This window comes from Myotis daubentonii, chromosome 2 (assembly GCF_963259705.1).
Source record: "Myotis daubentonii chromosome 2, mMyoDau2.1, whole genome shotgun sequence".
In the NCBI taxonomy this organism is placed as follows: domain Eukaryota; kingdom Metazoa; phylum Chordata; class Mammalia; order Chiroptera; family Vespertilionidae; genus Myotis; species Myotis daubentonii.
In genome coordinates this window covers 115156309-115180683 of record NC_081841.1, presented here as the reverse complement: position 1 = coordinate 115180683, position 24375 = coordinate 115156309, and positions in this window count along the sequence as shown.

Sequence of the window (24375 nt, the reverse complement as noted above, 5' to 3'; positions counted from 1 at the left end):
CCAAACAAGATAAATCCAAAAAGACAAACACCAAGACACATCCTAATTAAATTGGCAAACACCAACAACAAAGTAAGAATCTTAAAGGCTGCCAGAGAGAGACAGAAGGTTAATTATAAGGGATCCCCCATTAGGCTAACTGATTTTTCAACAGAATTACATCAGGCCAGAAGGGAATGGAATGAAATATACAAAGTAATGGAAAGCAAGGGACTGAATGCAAGAATATTATACCCAGCAAAGCTATCATTAAAAATTGAAAGTGAAACCAAGGGCTTCACAGAAAATAAAAACTATAAAAAACAACAACAACAACAACAAAAACTAAAGGAGTTTATTATGACCAAGTCTGCAATGCAGGCAATGCTAAAGGGACTGCTATAAAAAGAAGAAATAGAAAGGGAAGGAGGAACACAGGCAGAAAGAATAAAAAAATAGCTACAAAGAAGCACCTATCAATAATTTTAAATGTAAATGGACTATATGCTCCAATCAAAAGACATATGGTAGCTGAATAGATTAGAAAACATGACCCCTATATCTGCTGTCTATAAGAGACCCACCTCAGAACAAAGGATTCACACAGACTGATAGTGAATGGATGAAAAAAAAATTCTCAGGAAAATGAAAATGAGAAAAAAGCTGGGGTAGCAATACTTATATTATACAAAATAGACCTCAAAATGAAGGCCATAACAAGAGATAAGGGCCACTTCACAATACTAAAGGATCAATTCAACAAGAGGATATAACTCTGGTAAAAATGTATGCACTTAATATAGGAGCACCCAAATACATTTAAAAAAATCTTCTGGAAGATATCAAGGGAGAGATTGACAACAATACAATCATGGTAGGGGACTTTAATACACCACTGACATCACTGGATAAATCCTCTAGACAAAAAATCAGCAAAGAAACAGCAATCCTAAATAACTCACTAGATCAGATGGAATTAATTGACATCTTCAGAACATTTCACACCAAAGCCTCAGAATATACGTTCTTCTCAAGCGCACATGGAACATTTGCAAAAATAGACCACATATTGGGTCACAAGCAAAGTCTCCCCAAGTTCAAGAAGATAGAAGTCATACCAACATCTTCTCAGATCACAATGGCAAAAAATTATAAACCAACTACAATAAAAACAATGAAAAAAATCAAGCACATGGAGGATAATAGCATGCTATTAAACAATAAGTAGATTACCAAAGAGATCAAAGAAGAAATAAAAAGTATCCTGTAAACAAATGAAAATACAAACAACACAATCCAAATTCCATGGGACACAGTGAAAGTAGTCTTGAGAGGGAAGTTCATAGCTCTACAGGCCTACCTCAAAAAAACAAGAAAAAATGGTAATAAGCTATATAACCCTACAACTTAAAGAATTAGAAAGAGAGCAACAAGAAAAGCCCAGAGTAAGTAGAAGGAAGGAAATAGTAAAGATTAGAGCTGAAATAAATGACATAGAGAAAAAAATATCAATAAAACCGAGAGCTGGTTCTTTGAAAGGATAAACAAGATTGATGAACCTCTAGACAGGCTCACCAAGAAACAAAGAGAGAGGACCCAAATAAACAAAATCAGAAATGAAAGAGGTGAAGTAACAACTGACCCCACAGATATTCAAAGGATTGTAAAAAATTACTACGAGCAACACTACTCCAACAAATGGACAACCTAGATGAAATGGACATATTCCTAGAAAAATACAACCTTTCAAAACTCAACCAGGAAGAATCTAAAAATCTCAAAAGGCCAATAACTATGGAAGAAATTGAAGCAGTCATCAAAAAGCTTCCATCAAACAAAAGCCCAGGACCAGACGGCTTCACAGGGGAGTTTTACCAAACATTCAAGGAAGAACTAAAACCTATCCTCCTCAGAGTACTCAAAAAAATTCAAGAGGAAAGAACACTTCCAAGCTCTTTCTATGAAGCCAGAATCACCTTAATCCCCAAACCAGATAAAGACACTAGAAAGAAAGACAACTACAAGCCAATATCCCTGATGAACATAGATGCTAAAGTCCTCAACAACATTCTAGCAACTAGGATCCAGCATTATATTAGAAAGATCATACACCATGACCAGGTGAGATTTATTCTGGGATTCAGGCTGGTACATATTCACAAATCAATAAATGTGACATATCACATAAACATATTGAGAGACAAAAACCACATAGTCATATCAATTAATGCAGAAAAAGCATTTGACAAAATCCAGCATTCATTTTGATAAAAACTCTCAAAAAGTAGGAATAGAGGGATCATACCTCAACGTAATAAAAGCCTTATATGGCAAACCTACAGCCAACATCATACTCAATGGGCAAAAACTAAAACCATTTCCCCTAAGAACAGGATCAAGACAGGGATGCCCACTTTCACCACTCCTGTTTGACATAGTACCGGAAGTTCTAGCCATAGCATTCAGACAAGAAGAAGGAATAAAAGGCATCCAAATTGGGAAAAAATAAATAAAATTGTCATTATTCGCAGATGACATGATATTGTACATAGAAAATCTTAAAGACTCCATCAAAAATGGTTAGATGTAATAATTGAATTTGGCAATGTAGCAGAATATAAAATTAACACCCAACAATCTATGACATTTTTATACACCAACAATGAGCTCACAGAAAGAGAAACTAAAAACACAATTCCATTTACCATTGCAACAGAAAATTAAGATACCTTGGAATAAACTTAACTAAGGAGGTAAAATACCTGTACTCAGAAAATTACAGGACATTGAAAAAAGAGATAAAGGAAGACATAAACAAATGGAAGAACATATTATGTTCATGGATTGGTAGAATCAACATCATTAAAATAGATTCAATGCAATCCCCATTAAAATATCAACAACATACTTCACAGATCTAGAACAAACTCTCTGAAAATTCATCTGTAATAAAAAAGACCCCAAATAGCCACAGCAATCCTAAAAAGAACAAAGTTGGAGGGATCACAATACCAGATATCAAGCTGTATTACAAAGCCACTGTACTTAAAACTACCTGGTACTTGTACAAGAACAGACATATAGACCAATGGAACAGAAAAGAGAACCCAGAAATTGACCCAAGCCATTATGCTCAATTAATTTTTGACAAAGGAGGCAAGAGCATACAATGGAGTCAAGACAATCTCTTTAATAAATGGTGTTGGGAAAATTGGATAGCTACATGCAAATAAATGAAACTAGACCATCAACTTACACCATTCACAAAAATAAACTCAAGATGGATTAATGACTTAACTGTAAGACAAAAATCCATAAAAATCTTAGAAGAGTCCATAGGCAGCAAAATATCAAACATATCTCATAGCAATATTTTTTACTGATGCAGCTCCTAGAACAATGGAAACTAAGGAGAAAATAAACATACGGGGCTACATCAAAATAAAAAGCTTCTGCACAGCAAAATAAACTATCAACAAAACAACAAGAAAGCCCACTGCATGGAAGAACATATTTGCCAATGTTACATCCCATAAGGGTTTAATCTCCAAAACTTATAGGGAATTTATACAACTTAACCAAAGGAAGATAAACAACCCAATAAAAAATGGTCAAAGGACCTAAGTAGACCCCTTACAAAAGAGGACATACAGAAGGCCAAAAGACATATGAAAACATGCTCAAAGTCATTAATCATCTGAGAGATGCAAATCAAAATGACAATGAGGTATAACTTCAAATCCTGTTACAATGGCTATCATCAACAAATTAACAAATGACAAGTGTGGGTAAGGATGCAGAGAAAAGGGAACGGACCCTCATGCACTGCTGATGGGAATGCAGACTAGTGCGGTCACTATGGAAAACAGTATGGAAATTCCTCAAAAAATTAAAAATGGATCTCCCATTTGACTCAGTAATCCACCTTCTAGGAATATATCCCAAGAAAACAGAAACACCAGTCAGAAAGGACATATGCACTCCTATATTCATAGCAGCACAATTTACAATAGCTAAGATTTGGAAACAGCCTAAGTGCCTATCAACAGATGAGTGGAGTAAAAACACTGGTACATCTTCACAATGGAAGACTATGCTGTTGTAAAAAAGAAGGAACTTTTATAATTTGCAACAGCATGGATGGAACTGGAGAGCATTATGCTAAGTGAAATAAGCCAGTCAGAGAAAGATAAATATCACACGGTCTCACTTCTATGTGGAACATAATGAACAGCATAACCTGATGAACTAAAATAGATCCAGAGGCATAGAAGCATGTAACAGACCATCCAACCTCAGGGGGATGGGTGAGGGCTGGAGTGAGGGAAGAGATCAACCAAAGGACTTATATACATGCATATAAGCATAACCCATGGACACATCTAGTACGATGGGTATGGGTATGTGCTGCGGGGGACAGGAGCGGGTAGAGGTCAATAGTGGAAAAGGGCTTCATATGTATCTAGAGGCCCAATGCACGAAATTGGTGAAAGAGTAGGCCTTTTTCCCCCCAGCTGCTGGCACTGGCTTCCCACCGGCAGGCACCAGGGACCCGGGCTTTCCTCGCAGTCCCTGCTTCATCCAGAAGGTCGTCTGTTCTAATTAGCATGTTACACTTTTATTATTATAGATACTTTAAACAATTAAGAATTTTTTAAAAAGGCCACCAAGATGTACAACTTGCTGATATTGTGCATCAAGATGTAGCTAATTGAGTTGGGCTCCTGAAGACTGTGCTCTAGGGACCGCAAAATCATTAATAGGTGCAAAATTATCTGAAAGGTGAAATCTAGAAAGTATGATTCCTGATGGTCCAGATGTTTAAATAACTCTCTTTGTATTAGGAAGTAAGGACTATGCTGAAGGAAGAACAGATTAGAAACTTCCAGAGATCAATCTCAGTAAAGAAAGCCGACATTGGCCCTAGCCGGTTTGGCTCAGTGGAAAGAGCGCTGGCCTGTGGAATGAAGGGTCCCGGGTTCGATTCCGGTCAAGGGCATGTACCTTGGTTGTGGGCACATCCCCAGTGGGGGGTGTGCAGGAGGCAGCTGATTGATGTTTCTGACTATCTTTCTCCCTTCCTCTCTAATTGTTTATATTTTATTTTACAAAATCAATAAAATATATTTTTAAAAAAGAAAGCTGACATTCACTGAGTACATAATATGTTCTACTCTCTTCCATGTTCTTTATGTTCACTTCTCATTTAATTCTCACAAATCTAAGAGGAAGAAACATTATTATTAGTGCTTTATAGATGAGAAAACTGAAGCACTGTGAGATTATGGAACTTCCCTAAGATCACACAACTAGTAATAAGTATGAAGCCAGGCAATTTGGCTCCATACCCTACACACTTTACCTTTGCACTCTGTTTGTTTTTAAATACAAAATGAAAAGACTAATGAATAGTGTCTCCCATTTCTTCTGAAAATAAGAAGAGATTATGACAGATAATTATTTTTAATTAAGAAATAGTTGTATTTTATAAGTTAAAAGCATTTTTTTATTGCTTAAAGTATTACAAAGAGTATTACATATGTCTCCTTTTTTTAGTTAAAAGCATTTTTACATTTATTCAACTCACTTTTTGAATCTACAGTAATGAAATGCTTTAGTATTTTTAAAGATTATATTTGGTAGTTTGAAAAAAATATATAATAAGCAAGTGAATGACAAATGAAGATATAATTCTAATATATACATTACCGTTTACTCTTTCAATGTGTTTTTACATATATTAATTCTTCTAACAATCCAGGAGGAAATAAGTCCAATTAAGAGGTGAGGAAACAGGTTTGGGAGTAATGTGTCCAAATGATTTCACACATAAAGACACATAAGAGATAATTAAAACATTTCTATAAGGACATGTCTTAACAACTAAGAATTATATTACCAAACTATAAATGAGAAATCAATTATATGATTCTTAACTTTCAACAAGTGCTTTAATATTCTCTAATTGTTTATGTTTTATTTTTTATGATATACATAAGTAAATCATAGAATTTTTGACCTAGAAGTTAACATATCCAATCCCCTTACAATATTCTATGGGAAAGAATTCAGATTCCTAATATAGCTCTTACTGAAAATATTTTATATTACTTTTATTATACAAAGCATATTTGTATCTTCTAAAATATACTGATTAGTGTTTTCTATTTTACAGGCAGGCAGTTATTGTCTCTGAATTGTGTATAACTTAATATTATGAACTTTGGCAATACAAATATGTTATATATAGGCAACCTATTTCCATCAATGGCTAATTATATATCCACTTATACAATAAAGTAAGCATGTTTTTTACTGCTGCTACCATGTATATATACTTTGTTTCCTTGCAGTAAAGCCTGCACTGGGAAATTCTTGAATTGCTATATTTATTCCTTGAAATTTTATTTTCTATTGACAGTAAGGATGCCTAAGTATAGAACACCTTGTACAGAGACAAGGCTCTACTGCCTGCTAGAGAGAAACATTTCTCTCAATAGTATATGACCCTGAAGATTTTTATTTCTGTAGGGTATACTTAGCAACTTTTTAGATTATGCTTTTGAGGGGGACTTGATATTGGTAATACTCTGGATATTTATAAATACATCCCAAATTCTGAAACCTATGACTTAAAATTTGCTGTCAAGAGACTTCACTTTGTATTTTACAATGAACATTCATGGTAAAAATGAATGTCAGCTGAAATGTCCTAAGAATGAACTTTTATAGTTACTCTCTACATATAGAGTTCATCTTGATGTCCTTAGTTGTGAGAAATCCCATTGTTTAAACACTGTCTTACTGAAAAAATTTAAAGGAAAGCATATTGCCCTAGCGTAGCCAGTATGGCTCAGTGGACAGACCGTCAGCCTGTGGACTGAAGGGTCCATCAAGGGCACATACCCTGATTTCAGGTTCATTTTGGGACCTGGTTGGGGCTCATGCAGGAGGCAACCAATCAATGTGTTTCTCTCACATTAATGTTTCTGTCTTTCCCTCTCCCTAAAAATCAATGGAAAAATATCCTCGGGTGAGGATTAACAACAACAACAACAAAAATAAATAAATAAGAGAAAAGAAAGTAATTTCTTTTCTAAAAATTTAAAATAAATACATAAGGTAAATTATTTCTAAGTAAAATTGGCAAGAATGAGAAATGTCACTGAAACAAGGGCAGAATAAGAATAACATTCAAAAAATGAGAGAAGCTTGCAAGAAAGATTGACACATTTATTGGGTTCAGTGAATCCAGTTACTAGCCTAATGGACATTTTACCTGGATAAAAAACAACAACCTTATAAATAGGAAATAGGAAAAAATTCTGGAGACGATCCCTGAGGAATCAACCATACAATTTTGCTATTATATGAGAATATCAAACAATTAAGAATATTGCAACTCAGTTTAAAAGTTTGCTTTTTCTTCCATCTTCATCTTTGATATATTTTACTGTTGCCAATAAAATATTTTAAGTTAATTTTTAAATTATAGCTGATATTCAATGATTTTTATCTTAGTTTCAGGTGTACTGCATATAATTTACAAAGTGAACCTCCTGATATTTCAATACCCACCTGGCAACATACATAATTAGTACAATATTAATTATTATATTCCCTGTGCTATATCTTACATGCCCGTGACTAATTTGTACTTCTTAATCTCTCTTCACCTTTTTCACCCACATCCTAATATCCCACCCGACTCTGGAAACCATCAGTTTGTTTTCTTCACTTGGGAGTCTGTTTCTGTTTTGTTTGTTCACTTATTTTGTTATTTAGATTCCACATATAAGCGAAATTATATGGTAGTTGTTTTTCTCTGTCTGACTTATATCACTTAACATACTACACCCTAGGACCATTTGTGCTGTCCCAAATGGTAAGATTTCATTCTTTTTTAAGGACCAGTAATATTCCACTGTATGCATATACCATAGATTTTTTATTTATTTATCTACTAATGGGCACATGAGTTGTTTCCACACCTGGCTATTATAAATAATGAGGCAATGAATATAGGGGTACATATATCTTTTCAAATTAGTGTTCTTAGTTTCTTTGAATATATGGGGTGTCCCCCCAAAATGTATACACATATATTTTTGATAGCTCAGTTGATGTTAATTTCTTTTCAGATTTAACCCGTTTGAATTAGTAATTATTTAAAATGTGTATACATTTTTGGAGGATGCCTTGTATATGCAGAAGTGAAATTTCTGGGTCGTAAGGCAATTCCAGTTTTAATTTTTGATGAAACTCAATACTGCTTTGCATAAAGGCTGCACCAATCTGCATTCCCACTAACAGTGTACAAGGGTTCCTTTTATCCACATTTTTGCCAGCACTTGTTGTTTGTTGATTTATTGATGATAGCCATTCTGACAGGTGGGAGGTGATATCTCATTGTGGTTGTAATTTACATACTTTCATATGTCTATTGGCCTTCTGTATGACCTTTTTGGAGATGTGTTTATTCAGGTCCTCTGTTTATTTATTAATTGGATTGTGTGTGTTTTTAATTTAAAAGAAATACATAAGATAAATTATTTCTAAGTAATTATTTCTTAGTTGTATGAGTTCTTTATAAATTTATGACATTAACACCTTAATGAATATATCATTGGTGAATATCTTCTTCAATTAAATAGAATGTCTTTTTGTTTTGTTGGTAATTTCCTTTGTTGTGCAAAAAATATTTTAGTTTGATGTAGTCCTATTTGTTATTTTTTTCTCCTGTTTCCTTTGCCAGAGGAGATCTATCAGAAAAAATATTGCTAAGAGAATTGTTTGAGAGTTTACTGCCTATGTTTTCTTCTAGGAGTTTTACGGTTTTAAGGCTTACATATTAGGCATTTTGAGTTTATTCTTGTATATGGGTTAAGGAGGAGGTTGGTCTAGTTTAATTATTTTTAGGCACCTGTTCAGTTTTCCATTTATTAAATACACGATCCTTACTCTATTGTATATTCTTGTCTTCTTTGTCACAGATTAAGAACCATATCAGTGTTGGTTTATTTCTTGGTTATCTATTTAGTTCCATTGATTCATGTATCTGTTTTTATGCTAGGATCATACTGCTTTGATTACTAGAGCCTTGTAGTATAGTTCGATATCACATAGCATGATACCTCCAACTTTGTTCTTCTCTCTCAAAATTGTGTGGATTTTAAGAGTCCTTTGTGGTTCCTTATACATTTTTGGATTATTTGTCCAAAGCAATCTATAAATTCAATGCACTCCCCATTAAAATGCCAATGGCATATTTCACAGACCTAGAACGAACTCTCCAAAAATTCATCTGGAATAAAAAAACAAACAAACAAACAAACAAAAAACAAAACGCCGCGAATAGCTGCAGCAATCCTGAGAAAAAGGAACAAAGTAGGAGGGATCTCAATACCAGATATCAAGCTGTATTACAAAGCCACTGTTCTCAAAACTGCCTGGTACTGGCACAAGAACAGACATATAGGTCAATGGAATAGAATAGAGAACTCAGAAATAGACCCGAACCAATATGCTCAACTAATATTTGACAAAGGAGGCAAAAACATACAATGGAGTCAAGACAGTCTCTTCAATAAATGGTGTTGGGAAAATTGGACAGATACATGCAAAATATGAAACTAGACCACCAACTTAAACTGTACACAAAAATAAGCTCAAAATGGATAAAGGACTTAAATGTAAGATGGGAAACCATAAAAATACTAGAGGAATCCAAAGGCAACAAAATCTCAGACATATGCCAAAGCAATTTCTTCCCTGATACAGCTCCTAGGGCATTGGAAACTAAAGAGAAAATAAACAAATGGGACTTCATCAAAATAAAAAACTTCTGCACAGCAAAAGAAACCATCAACATAACAACAAGAAAGCCCACTGCATGGGAGAACATATTTGCCAATGTTATCACCGATAAGGGTTTAATCTCCAACATTTATAAGGGAACTCATACAACTTAACAAAAGGAAGATAAACAACCCAATCAAAAAATGGGCAAAGGACCTAAGTAGACACTTTTCAAAAGAGGACATTCAGAAAGCCAAGAGACATATGAAAACATGCTCAAAGTCTCTAATAATCTGAGAGATGCAAATCAAAACAAAAATGAAGTACCATCTTGCACCTGTCAGAATGGCTATCATCAACAAATCAACAAACGACAAGTGCTGGAGAGGATGCGGAGAAAAGGGAACACTCGTGCACTGCTGGTGGGAATGCAGACTGGTGCAGCCACTATGGAAGTCAGTACGAAGTTTCCTCAAAAAGTTAAAAATGGAACTCCCATTTGACCCAGTGATCCCACTTCTAGGAATATATCCCAAGAAACCAGAAACACCAATCAGGAAGGATATATGCATCCCTATGTTCATAGCAGTACAATTTACCATAGCTAAGATTTGAAAACAGCCTAAGTGCCCATCAGCAGATGAATGGATTAGAAAATTGTGGTACATCTACACAATGGAATACTATGCTGCTATAAAAAAGAAGGAACTCCTACCATTTTCAACAGCATGGATGGAACTGGAGAGCATTATGCTATCTGAAATAAGCCAATCAATGAAAGAAAAATACCACATGATCTCACTCCTTTATGAATAATAAAGACCATTATAAACTGATGAACAAAAATAGATACAGAGGCAGAGCAGCATCGAACAGACTGTCAAACTACAGCGGGAAGCCCGGGGAGCATTGGGGGTGGGTAAGAGATCAACCGAAGGACTTGTATGCATGCATATAAGCACTACCAATGAACACAAGACACGGGTGGGTAGGGGATGCTGGGGGTAGGTCAAGGGGGGAAAAAAAGGAGACATATGTAATACTCTTTGTAATACCTTAAGCAATAAAAAAAAATTTAAAAAAAATTGTTCTAGTTCTATAAAAAATGCCATTAGGATTTTGTTGAGGATTGCATTGACTCAATAGATTGTTTCGGGTAGTAAGAACATTTTAATGATGTTGATTCTTCCTATCCACAAGCACAGTATATGCTCCCATATATTTCTATCTTCTTAAATTTCTTTCTTCAATGTCTTATAATTTTCTGAGTACTGGTATTTTATCTTCTTGGTTAAATTTATTCCTAGGTATTTTATTTTTAAAATGTAATTGTAGTTTAATTTTTTTGCATATATCTGTCCAATTTTGCCAATACCATTTATTGAATAGACTCTCTTTCGTCCATTGTATGTTTGTGCCTCCTTTGTTAAATATTGACTAAAGGCAGGGTTTATTTCTGGGTTCTCTATTCTGTTCCATTAATTTATATGTCTCTTTTTATAACAGTACAATGTTGCTTTGATTATAATGGCCTTGTATTATAGTCTGATATCAGGTAGCGTGATTCTTCCAACTTTGTTCTTCTTTCTCAAGATCACTGTTGCTATTTGGTGTCTTTGTGGTTCCATATAAATTTTTGAAACATTTGTTCTAGTTCTGTATAATATGCATTGATATGATGTGTTTGGTGTGGGCCTCTTTGGGTTCAACTTGTTTGGAACTCTCTGTGTTTCATGGACTTGTGTACCTTTTTCCTTCTCCAGGTTAGGGAAATTTTAAGTTACTGTTTCTTCTTATCTCTTATTCTACCTCTTCTCCTTCTGGTAACCCTATGATGTGGATGTTGTTATGCTTGATGTCCCAGATGTCCCTTAAACTATTCTCATTTTTTAAAATTCTTTTTTCTCTTTGCTTGTCTGATTGGTTGTTTTCTGTTACCTTGTGTTTTAAATCACTGATCTGATCCTCTGCTTGTGTTAATTTTTTTCTTTTTTTAAAATCTTTATTATTGAAAGCATTCATGTGTCCCCTTCCCCCCCCACCATTGACCTCTCCCAGTCTGCCTCCACCCCCACCCCAGGCCTTCACCAGCCTATTGTCTGAGTTCCTGGGTTATGCATATATGCATACTAGTTCATTGGTTTATTTATTCTGACCTGTCCCCCCTCCCTTGCCTTCCCTCTGAGGTTTGACCGTCTGTTTGGTGCTACTATGTCTTTGGATCTATTTTTTAAATACATTTTATTGATTTATTACAGAGAGGAAGGGAGAGGGACAGAGAGTTAGAAACATTGATGAGAGAGAAACATCGATCAGCTGCCTCCTGCATACCCGCTACTGGGATGTGCCCGCAACCAAGGTACATGCCTTCGGCCAGAATCAAACCTGAGACCTTTCAGTGCCCAGGCCGATGTTCTATCCACTGAGCCAAACCAGTCAGGGCATGGATATATTTTTATTGATCAGTTTATGTTGTTCATTAGATTCCACATGTGAGTGAGATCATACAACACTTATCTTTCTCTGAGTGGCTTTTTTCCTTTTATCATAATGCTTTCCAGGTCCATCCATGTTGGTGTAAATGATTAAGATTTCTTTCTTCCTTTAGTGCTTTTTTAAAGGTAGTATTCCTCTGTGTAGATGTACCACAATTTTGTATCCATTCATCTGCTGATGGGCACTTAGGCTGTTTTCAAATCTTAGCTATTGTAAATTGCACAGCTATGAACATAGGGGTGTGTATATTCTTTCTAATTGATGTTTCTAGATATCTTAGGATATATTTCTAGAATTTGGATCACATGGTCAAATGGCAGTTCCATTTTTAATTTTTTGAGGAAACTCCGTACTGTTTTCCACAGAGGGCTGCACCAGTCTGCATTTCTATCAGCAGTGTATGAGGGTTGCCTTTTCTCCACATCCTGGTCAACACTTGTCATTTATTAATTTGTTGACAATAGCCATTCTGACAGGTTTGAGGTGGTACTGCATCGTCATTTTGATTTACATCCTGGATGATTAGTGATTTTGAGCCTTTTTTCATATGCCTCTTGGCCTTCTCTATGTCTACTTTGAATAAGTGTCTCTTTAGATCCTTTGCCCATTTTTTAATTGGATTTTTCATCTTCCTTTTGTTAAATTGTATGAGTTTCCTATAGATTTTGGAGATTAACACCTTATTGGATGTGTATTTGAAAATATGTTCTCTCATGCAGTGGATTCTCTTGTTATTTTGTTGATGATTTCGTTTGCTGTGCAGAAGATTTTTTTTTCTAGTATATTCTTCATTTCATACATTTTCATCTTAATTTATGACTTTTTATGGTTTCTATTTCCTTTTTTATGTTTTCTATTTCTTTGTTGAAGTTCTCACTAAGTTTCTGAGACTCCTTTCACCGCTGATAACAATATTTTATACAGTGTGATCTCTATATATTAACTGTAATTTTAGTACAAATCCAAAGGTGGCCTCTTAATATTACTTTACAGAAGAAGGTATTTGTTGAGTGTAATTAAAGACAAAAGAAACCATAATGTAAAATTTGGGAGGTTTGTTGTTATCATATTCCATGGATCAATTGGTACTTCACCAAATCTTTATTGATACCAAAGAAGCTGAGATATACTGTATATGCTGGGCATTTGGAACACAACTAGTGAGTAATTCTTTGGGCAATTGTAATGACATTCATGTAACTAAAAAAAAAATGCTTACCCTTTTCTCTATTAACCTCTCTAATCAGTGAACCTAACCTATAAAAGCTTTTCTGTTTGGAAGTAAAAAGAGATTTATTTAGACTGAGTGGTCTCAGAGTCAAAGTGTAAGGTCAGCAGGATAATTATAATCATTACTCTAGTCTCATGTTTTCCTCATTAATCAGGAAGAAGGGGACAATGGAATCTGTTTATTTTTTTGTTGTTGAAAGTATTACAAATAGTAGTACATATGTCTTCTTTTTTCTCCCATTGACCTTCCCCCGGCCTCCCCTACCTCCCCCCCCACCTCGGCACATGCCCTCCCCCGCTCCCACAGTGTCTTGCATCCATTGGTTATGCTTATATGCATGCATACAAGTCTTTCGGTTATACTAGTGCTGAGTCTAAACATAAAACCTTTGCATTTTTTCTTACATGCTGCTCCAACAGCCTCTGGACCCTTTTACTGTATCTGCTCACCTCTTCTGACTCTGGAGCAGCAGATCATGTCAATGTACTACTCTTAAACTACAAGAGAGCTAGCATTTTAAGTCTGTATTCCAAAGAACTGCCTAATAAAAACTCCAACTTTAGTAATGTCCATGAAGAAAACAAAAGAAAATTGTATAAGTCAGTTTACAGAAAAATAATTTATAGGGCACCTTTTATATATAGATACTCTATTATAATTATTGCATGTGCCAACTTCTTCCCATACTTTTTCTTCATATTTGATTAAGAATTCAAACTGAACCAAACATACTTCTGTTACTTCTTCTCCCTCTCCCTTTCTCTCTCTCTCTACATGTAAAGTTTGTCAATGTGTTATAACAATTTCTCAAGGTCCTCAAAACACTTCCTTCCCGATAGCCATCAATGCTCATAACTACTTCTACATCTGCATTAAAGAGCTGCTGATCCTTATGCAAACATGTCATTTGTGCAATAAAAAGCAAACAGTCCCTTAAAATGTGAATGTTTGAGTGTCACACTCCCTTTACAGTCTCCATCAGCAAAGGCATCATTGTCGTCATTGTCACCATCATCATCATCATTATCATGTTAGCAGTAATTTTGCTTTTATTTGTTGAAAATTAGGAACTCCAACTAATTATACCTGAGTCATAATCATAATATTTTTTGGTATTTTTAAGAAAAATAAATTAGCAATATAAAATGTGAAATATTACAAACTAGTTGAGGACAAAACATTTGGGTTCCTCTTCCTCTGTCACACCCATATTGCTGTGGAAAAGGCTTTGTTCTGAAACCACTATAAAATATAAAGTACAGTGTAAAAGAAATTAATCAATTTATGCTAGCCCAATAGATGCCTACTGCACTGACATATCTAAGGAGAAATAGAAATCTAAAAAGATCTCTCCATCCTTCAATGATGAATCCTGAGATCTATTGCAATTCTATATTTGAAATAAATGATAAACTGTTTTAAAGTAAAAAAAGAACACCTAGACTAAAGGCTAAAAAAAACCCTTTTAAATATCATATGTTCAGATCTTCAATTAAATGTTATCAATATAGCTTTATAAATTGTTGATTTGAAAATGTGAATTTTACTTATGTTTCAAAGAAGGCTTTGACACACTTTTGGTCATAGAACGAGCCATAAATTCTCTGATTACAGCCCCTTTTCGGTCTCATGGATGCTAAAGAGCCTTGATCTTCTTGTATATATCTCCTTTCTTCTTCTACTCTTTATTTATAAAGGGTGTCCCAAAATTCACTCAAGAAGTAAGTTTGATAGAAAACACAGGTTTATAATTAAAAATTGTAAATTTTTTATTGATTCATAAGGTATACAGTATAGGGTTATGTATGGAATAGCATATCGGGTAAATGACCTCCACGGCTTTGCTGGCACATATATGCACTCTTTTGTTGTTGCCTGAGCAGCCGCATTTTTGAAGAAGAATGGTCCGATGATGCCTCCAGCCCAAATAGTGACATGTTGTGGATGCATTTGTTTCTCAACAATCACTCGTGGATTTTCTGAACCCCAAATGCGACAATTTTGTCGATTAAGCAAGCCATCAAGATGAAAATGAGCCTCATCGAAATTCAGCCACATTTATGCAAAACGGTCATGGAAAATTTCAACAAAAGAGTGTGTATGTGCCAGCAAAGTCATGGAGGCCATTTACCCGATATGCTATTCCATACATAACCCTATACTATATACTTTATGAATCAATAAAAAAGTTACAATTTTTAATTATAAACCTGTATTTTCTATCAAAATTACTTCTTGCGTGAATTTTGGGACACCCTTTATGAACATTTCTAAGATTTTATTTCTCTCTTCAGAAATCAAAAGCAGAAATGAACATAACTCTGAAGGAAATTAAGTTCTTTGAATTCAAAGTAATGCTATCAAATTATAATCTCAATGTTATGTTTAAAATATTCACCGAAACACCAAAAGTCCATGGCCATTTAAAATGTCTTTAATGAGGGAGAACAGTTTCAGGAAGAGAAAGCCTCATGACATCTGGCTGTGAAAACAAGTAGATTGTGTCCAAGAAAGAAAAGGGATGCTAGAGACGAAGATGCTACTCTTAAAAAACATGCACAAACTCAGTCACTCTAAGTTCCAGCTCAAAGGCATAAGTTCAAAAATCACCAGGGACATATGAGGAGGAAATAAATTTACTAAATTAAAGGTAAGGGATGAAGGGGCAAGGGTTGGGGCAACTCTCTCCAGGGATGGAAGTACTGGTGGATGCCATTTGTTTCCTTGGTGTAATCCTCTTCCCATTTAGCTGTCCCTGGATAGGTAAGCAATAACTATGTGCTTTCTGTTAATCTGGCTAGCACAGTTTCCTCACTCTGATGATGCCCTGAGACCTCCCATCCCACCCATTGTGCCTGCCTGACTTAAACCTCTTCCAACTGTTCCTTCATTCATGGTACAGGCTCACTCAAAGGATGCAAACACCATACAAGTGGTGGCTTTCCTAGGCTTGCACTGCAGACTTTCCCAAAAGTGCACAAATCCAAAAAATCAGTGACTGGTCTGGACACTCATTGTAGGTCCTGCCAATCAGCTGCAGCCTATCATAAGTAGTGACCCATTTAAACTGGAGTTGTAACTCCAATCAGATGGCCCCAAACCTGGCATAACTAGTCTCGGCTTGTAACTGGCACAAGTAGCAAAAAGCCTCACTTAGTAGCATAGCCTCTTTCTTTTTTTTAAAAAAAATATATTTTTTATGAATATCAAAGAGAAAGGAAGAGGGAGAGATAGATAGAAACATCAATGATGAAAGAAAGTCATTGATTGGGAGCTGCAACTCGAGCATGTCTAGGAATTGAACCTCGACCTCCTGGTTCATAGGTCAATGCTAACCACTGAGCGTGCCATCTGGCCCGTAACCTCTTTCAAGAAACTTGAAATCCAGCACAAAGGCAATCAACTTCAGGTCACTTTGTAGTTTCTAACATTTGGCCACAACCCTGGCACAAGTGGTGGCTAAAATTGGTCAATACCAGAGTCCCTCCCAAGAAACCTATAATCAACACACCCACTGGCCAGCATGAGACCATACAACAGCCCCACACAACAAGCTCCACAAATGGCATGCACAAGGACAGAGTCAACTAGCACCTGAGCCCCATTAAAGATAATCCTGTTCCCTGGAGTTAGTCCCCCAAAAGCAGCTTGTCCCCTGTAGTCACTACCAGTCTTCACAGCCAGTCAGCACACCCACTGACATGAATCAAGATCAAACTACAAGAGGAGAGCACACACAGCCTACACATGGGACATCCCCATAGCACTCAATTCAGATGACCTGGGGGACTGCACAGTGGGGCCCCACAGGACAGATACTACATAAGGCTATCTGCCAAAACCAGAAGACATAGCAGGCCTACATAATGATAGAAACAAACACAAGAAGTCAGCCAAATGAAAATACAAAAGAAAAAAAAAACAGGTCCAAAATGAAAGAATAGGACAAAACTCGAGAAAAATAATTAAACAAAATGGAGATAAGCAATCCACTAGACATAGAGTTTAAAACACTGGTTATAAGGATGCTCAATAAACTTAGGGGAGAACAGATGAACTAGTGAAAACTTCAACAGAGAGATAATATAAAAGAGAATATAGAGTGGAGAAAAGGGAACCCTAGTACATTGCTGGTGGGAATGCAGACTGGTACAGCCTCTGTGGAAAACAGTATAGAATTTCCTCAAAAACTTAAAACTGGAACTCCCATTTGACCCAGTGATCCAACTCCTAGGACTATATCCTAAGAGTCCCAAAACACCAATCAGAAAGAATATATACACCCGTATGTTCATATCAGTGCAATTTACAATAGCTAAGATTTGGAAACAGCCTAAGTGCCCATCAACAGATGAGTGGGTATGATTGGACCTGGAGAGTATTATGCTAAGCTAAATAAGCCAGTAAGAGAAAAATAAGTATCAAATGATCTCTCTTATATGTGGAATATAATGAACAATGTAAACTTATGAACAAAAATAGATACAAAGACATAGAAGCATCAAACAGACTGTCAAAACTCAAAGGAAAGGCAAGGGAGGATGGGTGGAGGGGCTGGGGGAGATATCAACCAATGAACTCATATGTGTATGTGCATAACCCATGGACACAGACAATAGAGCGGTGAAGACCTGGGGTGGGAAGCAACGGTGGGATGGGAGAGTTCAATGGGGGAAAAGAGGACTGTAAGAGCCAGCAGCAAGAGCACCACATAGCTCTGCTAGTCTGACTGGCACTGAGTGGCTGTGAGTCCATGTATTCTTCTAAATTCCCCTATCTGACTACGCCATGGCTGGTTCCTGCTTGAAACCTGACCACTGTACTAATTGTTAGGAACTTAGTCTAAGCTATCCTCTGCTCACTAGTAACAGGTGTTGAATCTGAGCCCCTCTGCCTGGGGCTGGACCTCCTAGGATGCCGGATCTTAGATGGAGAAGCTATGAAAGGTTGTGGGTTTATAAGAATAAGTCTTTATTGCAGAAGCCAGTGGCCATGTAGCCATTAGACAAAAACAGTACTCACAGCAAAGTCCATACAGGCAGGCATCCAGACACCGGCTGGTGAACAAATATCTTTCCCACAAAGCAGCATCAGTCTCTGTACCCACAGCTATTATCTGAGAAGTCACACACTACCTCCTAGACTCACCACCTCACACTGTAGTGGTATTTGATATATCTGGCTCAGCAGCTTCTCCTGACTCTCCTGCTCAGCTGCTCTCTCTAGCAAACTTCTTTACACACTTCATCCTAGCTTCTCTCCATACCCCAGCAGACTTCTTCTCACTCAGACTACTCCAGCTAACTTGATGGTCAGTAACCTACTTTTATACCGTTCCAGCAGTTCTCAACCTGTGGGTCGCAAACAATGGAAATACATCTTGCATACCAGATATTTACATTATGATTCATAACAGTAGAAAAATTACAGTTATGAAGTAGCAACGAAAATAATTTTATGGTTGGGAGTCACCACAACATGAGGAACTGTATTAAAGGGTCACAGTATTAGGAAGGTTGAGAACCATGACAAAGAAAGCTTCATGCCAATAGTTACATCAACCATATTGGCTATTGAAGGGGACAGTGTATTGTGTTTCCTTGCACCTGCTGATGATATGTTGGCCTGATTAGGATTCCCAGGCTCAGAGTCCTTGAATATACCATTTAGGTACATGCCCAGAGCAGACTTCAGTCATTCTGGTGTACTGATAACAAGGTTTTTGTGCTCCTACTGGCCTTGACTATCTGGGGACCTGGGACATTACAGGGACATATGTAATATTTTCAACAATAAAGTTTTATTTTAAAGTTGTGATGCATTTACACAATGGAATACTATGCAGCTGTAAAAAAAAAGAGCTCTTACCATTTGCAACAGCATGGAGGGACCTGGAGAGTATTATGTATGCTAAGCGAAATAAGCCAGTCAGAGAAAGATAAGTATCACATTATCTCTCTCATATATGAGATCTAATGAATAAAAAAAAAATGGAAGATAAAAATAGATCCAGAGACATAGAAGCAATGAACAGATTGTTGAACCTCAGAGGCAAGGCAGGGGAGAGTGGTGGGAAGAGTTCAACCAAAGATCTTGTATGAATATATGCATTGCCATCGTCACTGACAATAGGGTAGTGAAGGCCTGGGGTTGGGAGTGGGGCAGGCTAGAAGAGGTCAATGGGGGAAATAAAGGAACATATGGAATACTTTTAACAATATTTTTTAAAAGAATATAAAAAACATAAAAAATCAGTCAAAACTAAGAAATACAATAACTAAATTTAGAATACATTAGAGAAAATAAACAGCAGATAAGATGAAGCAGAGGATAGAATTAGCGGTCAGGAATATAAGGTAGGAGGAAATACCCAATTAGAATGGGAATAAAAATAAATGAGGACAGTTTAAGTGACCTCTGGCACAGCACTGAGTATACCAACAGTATCATCATGGGGGTACTAGAAGGAGAAGAGAGAGAACAAAGAAATGAAAATCTATTTCAATACATAATGTCTGAAAACTTTCCTAAGCTGAAAAACGAGGCAGATATTCCAGTCCAGGAGGTGTACAGAGTCCCAAACAAGATGAACCCAAGAGGCCCATACCATGACACATTATATTTAAAATGGGACTGCATGGGGGAACATATTTTCCAATGTTATCTCCAATAAGGGTTTAATCTCCAACATTTACATGGAACTCATACAACTTAACAAAAGGAAGATAAACAACCCAATCAAAAAATGGGCAACAGACCTAAATAAATACTTTTATAAAGAGGACACACAGAAGGCCAAGAGACATATGAAAACATGCTAAAAGTCACTAATCATCTGAGAGATGCAAGTCAAAATGACAATGAGGTACCATCTCACATCTGTCAGAATAGCTATCATCAACAAATCAAAAAATGACAAGTGCTGGTGAGGATGTGGAGTAAAAGGAACCCTCTTGCACTGCTGGTGGGAATGCAGACTGGTGCAGCCACTGTGGAGAACAGTATGGAGTTTCCTCAAAAAATTAAAATAGAACTCCCATTTGACCTAGTGATCCCACTTCTAGGAATATATCCCAAGAATCTAGAAACACCAATCAGAAAAGATATATGCACTCCTATGTCATAGCAGCACAATTTACAATAGCTAAGATCTGGAAACAGCCTAAGTGCCCATCAGCAGGTGAGCGGATTAAAAAACTGTGGTACATCTACACAATGGAATACTATGCTGCTTTAAAAAGGAAGGAACCCTTACCATTTGTGACTGCATGGATGGACCTGGAAAACATTATGCTAAGTGAAATAAGTCAGTCGGAGAAAGATAAATATCACATGATCTCACTCATTTGTGGAATGTAATGAACAACATAAACTGATGAAGAAAAACAGATCCAGAAAGAGAGAAGCATCAATCAGGCTGTCAAACCTGAGAGGGAAGGCAGGGGAGGGTGGGGGTAAGGGGGAGAGATCAACCAAAGTACTTGTATGAATGCATATAAGCATAACCAATGGACACACTAGGGGGGTGAGGGCATAAGAGGGGGGTAGGGGCAATGGGGGGATAAGGACACATATGTAATACCTTAATCAATAAAGAAAAAAATAAAGGAAGGAAGAAAGAAAGAAAGAAAGAAAGAAAGAAGGAAGGAAGGAAGGAAGGAAGGAAGGAAGGAAGGAAGGAAGGAAGGAAGGAAGGAAGGAAGGAAGGAGAAAGAAAGAAAGAAGAAAGAAAGAAAGAAAGAAAGAAAGAAAGAAAGAAAGAAAGAAAGAAAGAAAGAAAGAAAGAAAGAAAGAAAGAAATGGCAAAGGTTAAAGACAAAAAGAGGTTCTTAAAAGTAGCAAGAGAAAATGGTTAGTTATCTATAAGGGAGCTTCAATAACATTATCAGTTGCTTTTTCAAAAGAAATTTTGCAAGGTAGTAGAAAATGGCACCAAATATTCAGTGATGAAAGGCAAAACTTTCAAGGGTTTCATGAAGAATGTAAGATGGATAAAGGGTTTCCAGAAAAAAAAAATAAAGTTAAAAGAATTCACCACCAATAAACAAGTAGTATGAGAAATGTTAAAGGTACTTCTTTGAGTACAAAGATAAAAATGTGAATAAGAAATTATAGAAAAAATTTATTCTCACTGACAAAGGCAAACACTTAGTAAAAGCAGTGGATCAACCAGCTATGAAGTGAGTACAAAGGTTAAGAAAGAAAGGTAAGGAGAGTAATGTATAATTACAACAATTAATTAAGGAATAATTAAAAACACACATACACAAAATAAATAAAAATTAAAGACAAAAACATAAATCTGGAGGGGGTTGATACAAGTAGTAGGTATTTTAGAATGTGTTCATGAGTAAGTGACCATCAACTTAAAATACACTGCTATAAGCAAATCTTGTTATATATGAAGCACATGGTAACCAGAAACCAAAAATCTGTTATATATACAAAAAGTTATGAGAAATGAATCTAAAGAAGATAATATAGCAAGTCATCAACATACAAGAAAAGACAGCAAGAAAATAAAAAATGAACAGTAAATAACTGTAAAAACAACAAAGAAACAATGAAATGGCAAAAATTACATATCTTTCAATAATTACTTCACGTGTAAATGAAGTAGGTGCTCCTATAAAAAATATAAGGTGAAAGTATCAAACTATTACCAGGGTATAGTAATCAAAACAGCATGGTACTAGCATAAAAACAGATACATAGATCTATGGAGCAGAACAGTGAGCCCCAAAAAGAAACCCATATGCTCAATTAATTCATGACAAATGATGCAAGAATATACAATTGAGTAAAGATAATCTCTTCCATAAATGATGGAGTTTAAAACACATGCAAAAAAAGAGAAACTATACCACTTCATTACTATATATATATATATATATATATATATATATATATCCTCAAAATGGTATTGGAGACTTAAATGTAAGACCTGAAACCATAAAACTCCTAGAAGAAAACCTAAGCAATAAACTGACATTTCCATTATCAACACTATATTGGATATGTCTCATTGGGCAAGCAAAATAAAAGAAAAAATAAACAAATGGGACTATATCAAACAAAGAAATTTTGCACAGTAAAGAAAACTATCAACAAAATGAAAAGACAACCTATTTATTGAGAGAAGATATTCTCCAATGATGCATTCAATAAGGGATTAATTCCAAAATATATAAGGAAATCAATAATTTAATATCAAAAAGACAAAAAAATTCAATTTAAAAAATTGACATGATACCTGAATAGATACTTCTTCAAAGATGACATACAGATGACCAACAGACATATGGAACAAGGTTCAACAAACCTAATCATCAAGGGATTTCAAATTAAAACTACCATGAGATATCACCTCACATCTGTCAGAATGGCTATCGTATATAATAAAACCCTAATATGCAAAGTGACCAAAAGGCAGAATGACTGGCCGCTATGATGTACACTGACCACCAGAGGGAAGATGCCCCCCTGGTGATCAGTGTGATCCCACAGGTGGAGCGCTGCTCAGTCAGAAGTTGGGCTCATGGCTGGCCAGTGTAGCGGTGGTGGTGGTAGTCTTCTCCTGCCTCTGCTGCAGGCAGGAGGTAAGGAGCAAGGGGTTCTGGACGGTGAGAGCCCCAGACTGCAAAAGGGATGTCTGACTGCGGTAAGGAGCAAGGGGTCCTGGACTGCAAGAGGGCACAGTCCAGGCTGAGGGGTCCCCCTACTCCCAGTGCAAGAATTTCATGCACTGGGCCTCTAGTCATCAGTAAAACAACAAACAAGTGTTTTTTGCTTTAAAAGACAAGAATGCGGAGAAAAGAGAACTGTTGGTAGAATTGTAAATTGATGCAGCCAGAAGGAATACAGTATGGAGGCTCATCCAAAAATTAAAAATGGAATTAACATATGACCCAGCAATTGTACGTTTGGATATTTAGCTAATAAATCTATATAGGTAATTCAAAAAAATAGTTTCACCTTTATGTTCATTCCAGCATTATTTACAATAGCCAAGATATGGAAGCAACCTAAGTGTCCCATCAACAGATGAATAGAAAATGATGTGTACATATATACAATAGAATATTAGCCATAAAATGAAATCTTGCCATTTGCAACAACACAGATGAACCTAGAGGGTATTATGCTAAGTGAAATAAGTCAGACAGTGAAAGACAAATAGTATATGATTTCACCTTCCTGCGGAATCTAAAAAACAAATCAATGAACATATAAAACAGAAACAATCTCAGAGATACAGAAAACAAATTGATAGTTGCTAGATGGGAGTAGGAGATGGATGAAACAGTAAAAGTATTAAGAAGTACAAATGTGCAGTTTTAAAAATATTACAGAAATATAAAGTACAGGGCAGGGAATATAGTCAATAATATTTAATAACTATGTGTAGTGTTAACAAGAGGATCACTCCAGTAGGTATGTTCATGTCTAATCACTATGTTGTATACCTAAAACTAATCCTATATAATAAAAGCCTAATATGCTAAGTGTCCAGTCATCCATTAAACCATAATCAAAACATAATATGCTAATGATATGCTAAGGCTGCTCAAACACTCGCTATGACATGCACTGACAACCAGGGGGCAGTAGGCTAGTTTGCTACTGGGGTCTGGCTGATCAGGACTGAGCAAGACAGGCGGGCATGCCCTGGAGCCCTCCTGTGGTCCTTCCCCAGCTGGCCAACTTCCCGCGTCTCTCCCCGTCCCCGATTGTGCACCTGTGGGGTCCCTCAGCCTGGCCTGTGCCCTCTTGCAATCCAGGACCCCTTAGGGGATGTCGGAGAGCTGATTTTGGCCCAATCTTGCAAGCCAGGCCGAGGGACCCCACTGGTGCATGAATTTGTGCACCAG